Raw genomic sequence first — 5137 nt, forward strand, 5'->3', positions numbered from 1 at the left:
CTTGCCAAACTGGGGGTACAAACAGGGACATATTTTAAATATTGCTCTTATAAACTTTTAGGAAGTTGCTAGAGTAACAGAATTTATTTTAATATACATTTTCTGAAGAATCTGAAGTCTGAAACTCAAATGTATGTCATTATTTCATGACTACAATCCTGAGATCATCACAGTGATTTGCTAGGAAAATAGAGGAACAGGCCAAAAATATGAGGCAAATATCTGGATATTCTGCACAAGTCTGTTTAGTTGAGCGGTATGATTATGCATACAGCATACTACCACTCCCGGGATTTGAACCATGACTGTGTGTGCTAAAAATACAACAATTTGTGCTTCATCAGAGTGAGCTATTTAGAAAGTGCTGTCTCTTCTTTAAGTGTGTTTTGTCTAAATCTCTCTTGTTTGTACAATCTGACCTTGTAATTATAACATTCTTATACAGACATTCCTAGACATATTTTTGTGTAGCACAGTGTGAGAAACAATTGACACAACAGTACTATTCACATACTAGATCTTGGTGAATGCAACATGTGAGGCCATACAATATCCGAGTAAACACAACCAGTCCAGAATTTAGAACTTTATTGCCAGGCAGTTACACTTTTATTTAAAAATGACCTATATGGAACTATTACTGTCATATTGTCTGGTTTATTCAGTGGAAACCATACACATTTTTATAGTGCCAGGTGACATTTTACTCCTTTATATTTATTTGGTATGACTATTACAAGCAGGATTGTTACTCAGCAGCCTCACGATGCAGCCTTTGCAACCTGCTGGCATGGGCTTCCTGGTTCACAGCCCACTCAGCTGTAGCTATAATGAGAATAGAGAAACATTTATGCATACCTATCCATCACATACACAGGTTGGACTTTGGTAAACAATTATTGCTATGATTACTTACACACTGCTGGGACTCTCCCCTCTGTCTTGCTTCTTGGATCCACTGTTCCAAGAGATCCCTCTTCTTCATTTCAAGTCAGTATAGTGGTGCCTGACCTGCTCACCAATCTGAGGGATACCGGTGGCACTGGTGAGATCACAGGCCAGACTTTCCCAGGCTTCCACTTTATATTGGGAGCCCTGGTACTGGTCCTGCAGAAGTCTCATGTCATGTTTTTTTACCAGGAGTCTTACCATGACATTGGACTCCTGTATGCCCCAGAGCTGCACCCGGAAGCGCATGCCTTCTCCAACTCCTGCCATACTGCCTACAGTAGACAACTGCAACCAGTTATGAGCTGTATTCCCACCTGAGGAGTTTAAATACAGCCAATTTCCCACTCTTTGCCATGATTGGACAGTTTTGAAAATGCTGAGCTAAGCTAAGCTATGGGCAAACCTGCTTAGCTAAAGTTGGAAGTGCTTAAAGGGGTAGGTTCAGTATTGCCTACCAATGGGCAACTCCACTTATTTAGGCTATGCATTGCTTAGTATTCATATGTACACAATGCTTACACCCATTCGGCATAGCTGTGCAACACTTAGCATCGCTTATGTTTTATTATATTGGTCTAATACCTGTATGGGATTGATTCATCATTCATTATATAATATAGATTTATTTACCTTCCCTGACATCCCCCAATGTGCTGTGATTAATTTATTTTTGTCTGACTATACTGTATGGGGCACTACTTTATTACACTGACACTTCACATCTAGGCCTAATACACTACTCTGGTTGAGAAAAATCAGTTACTTCTTACATAAATATGCAAAAAATTTAAAATTGTGATATTTACACATATAAAATGGTAATGGCTTTCATTGGGCTTGAACCGTGAATGACTACATGCAAGGGGTATGCCCTAATCATTACATTATCGCACTTATACTTATGAATGTCTACTGCTTTTTAACTTATCCTGCCATTTAAGCTGGGCTAAGCGTAGCTAAGCAACAGGCACACCCACGCAGCTACGCTTAAACTATAAAGCATATACACACACATAAATATATATATATATATATATATATATATATATATATATATATATATAAAACTTATTTGTCATGTTTTTTAATTTGTACCATTCAGAATATCCATGCTAATGCTGAGCCTGTTATTCTATCAACTTTATGGCTTGGTATGGCTTTGTCCAGATTTCTTACTCTGATGGGTTGGGGATGGTACTAGCATTCTCACTCATTTGAAATTGCTGAACGGCAATTCTGGAGTGTAGGAGAGCATGTGTATTGTGAGAGCTCTGATCTCAGACAGTCCCCCCTGCATTCGTACACAGAACCGTGTCCATTTTATAGCATGCTGAGCAGCCACGGTCACTTCCGTGCAGGAATAAGTTATTCCTGCACGGATGTTTGCTGAATCCAGGGGTGTATATATGTATGTATATGTGTGTGTGTGTGTGTGTGTGTGTGTGTGTGTGTGTATATATATATATATATATATATATATATTATATATCCCGAATTTCAGTAGCCCAAGACCAGAAAGGCCAAAGTGCAGAATACCAAAACTCCAGAAGCATGAAATTCAAAATCCCGAAGTGCAGAGATTTTGAATTAGCGGTTCTGGTGTTCTGGAGTGTGAGTGGATGGTTGGAGATGTACGTAAGTGCTTGTGTTTTATGCATTTTGGGTAGGGTCTTTAGTGTGTGTCCGTGTGTTTTGTTAGTGAGATGTGTGTGTGTGCAAGGGGAATCTAGCTTGTGTAGTGGTGTTTTTGTGTGTTTGTCTATTTGTCTGTGTAGTGCGACCTTGGAGTTAGTATATTTAAGTACGGGGGTGTGAGGGGTGCAGCCCCCACATGGGTGGGTGCAGGGGGGCTTGCCACCCTGCTTGTATGTCGGGTAGGTGTTTGTGTTTGTGTATGTGTAGGGAGGTGTATGTTTGTGTCTGTGTCTGCGATGTGTTTAGTATAGAAGTCTTGATTTTAAATTTCAAGCTTCTGGGGTTTCAACTTTACGGATTTTTGGCTTCATGGTCTCGAGATACTGAAATTCGAGATTTCAGTATTTCGAGATTATGAAGTGAATCCATATATATATATATATATATATATATATATATATATATATATATATATATATGTGTGTGTGTGTGTGTGTGTGTCTGTGTTATGCTAATTTAGATGCTTTGGTTGACATTTGTTTAGTCGACACAATCTGGTTGACTAAACAAATGGTCAACACCTGTGAACAAAAGTTGATCTAATGATTCTCAGGGTTAGGGAATTTGTCCTTTCTCTGAGAATTGTGCGACCCTGGAGTTCGAATATATAATTAACAGGGGATGTGGTGGTTGCTGGGAGGTTTTTGCATTCATCAAGATTGATGCTCGTTGCATAAGTAGTAGCATATCAATATGCATAATGTCAATCAATTGATACTGACAAACTGCATTTCATTATTAGTGCTGTTTGACAAAGGTAAGCAAACTTATACATATAAATATAAATATCAGTGCACATATCATTTTCTCTATTGTAAGTCACTGATTTTTTCTTTTACTTTTGCAATACATTGCAGCACACATGATTGGACTGTATTTTCTTAAATAAATGTATATGTAAAGAATTGTTTCTCTTTTGTTTGGGGGGTTCCAGCTTTCCATATGTCCAAATTAGGACACTAGGAAGGGTGGCTATAATTTGATATTATAATGGGTGCGGGCAGAACTATACAGTAAAACCCTTGAATAAATAATTGAATAAAGTCAAGAGTCTTGCAGCCACTAAGCCTCAAAAATCTATTGGGTTCTACATACGCTGGGTACATTTTACTGATTTTTCAATGGTCATTTGATTCATTGAAAGCCTAAATAAAATTCATGAGTAAGGAAAGAAATTCAGACTTTTTTAAGGAAGAAATAAATTATGTACAGTGCTTAATGTTTTACATTTAAACTAAGATAAATGCTTGAGAGGACAGATTAATCAATTAATCATACCTTAGAAGAGTAAAGTGCAAAGAATGAACAAGACATATACTGTAAGGGCAGGGATGTCACTTCAGATAGAATGGGTTAATACAGATGTACCATTTAAAATGGACACCATAGCAGTCCAAATGAAGGAAGAGCAACATACACAGTAGAAGCACATGCTTTAAGCAGAGTGAGCACAGATTAGTTTTAGTTCAAAGAAGCAAAATATCTTTATCATGCAGATTATAACTTTAAGTTCCCTGAAAGAATCTGATTGACAAAAGGAAGCACAGCAAGGGTTTGGCAAAGTGCAGCCATCCAGAATGCAAGGTACTTGGGACAAGACTGAGAAGTGTTGTTCTGCATCGGCCTTTTCGAATGGTGGTACAGAAAAGCACTTCAGAATTTCTTGAATTGTAAGTTGCCATTTTACTGTAGCAGGCACTTTTCTACAAATGTAGCAATCAGCTTTTTAACATTTAAAAGTAACAGTTCATTTATGAGGGGGCAGGAAGCAGGCTTGGAGTGGCAAACTAAGGAACCATGAACCTTTTTATATTTATTTAGTTTTGCTCTTCAAGTGAAGAGCTGAGGGAGTATAGATGGGGAATGCACCTTGGTGCAGTGTGGTGGCTTACACTGTCTGCATATACAGCATCCACAAGAGATGCAGTATTTTTCCTGTCTTTTTGCTTCAGCTTGCAGTGCAGAGCAAAAAACAAGGTTTGCCAACAAGAAGATAAAGTTTTGTTGCAGATTACAAAAGCTGACCATGATAAAGTATGCAGTCCTCCAAGTCCGCAGCTTTACAGTATTGTAAGCATGTACCTCTCCTAAAAAAATCTCCTTGAGGACCAGCCCTTGCTAGAGGTTATTTGCTTTCAATATTGCTTTACTTGCTAGCCTCTGTATGAGTGAATGATGTGAATTCTGAGTGTGTATGAATGAATAGGTATGTGTGTTTTATGAATGGGAAACACACTTGATTGGCTTGACTGTGTTCTTGAGTTTGTGACTGACTTCTAACAGTGGAGAGAGAGAGAGAGAGAGAGAGAGAGAGAGAGTATGAAGCAAAGAATACAAAATGTGTCTCAAAACTAGGATATTTGATGTCCCAGCTGTGGTTGATGCTGAGTATGGGACACACAGCTCACAATAGGGACTGTCCTATACAGATTTGGACAGGTGTCAACATTACATAGAGAACATAAACCCGAGTTTATGATACTTTTGTGAT

This window comes from Protopterus annectens, chromosome 10.part0 (assembly GCF_019279795.1).
Source record: "Protopterus annectens isolate FY-2018-M chromosome 10.part0, PAN1.0, whole genome shotgun sequence".
NCBI lineage: Eukaryota > Metazoa > Chordata > Ceratodontiformes > Protopteridae > Protopterus > Protopterus annectens.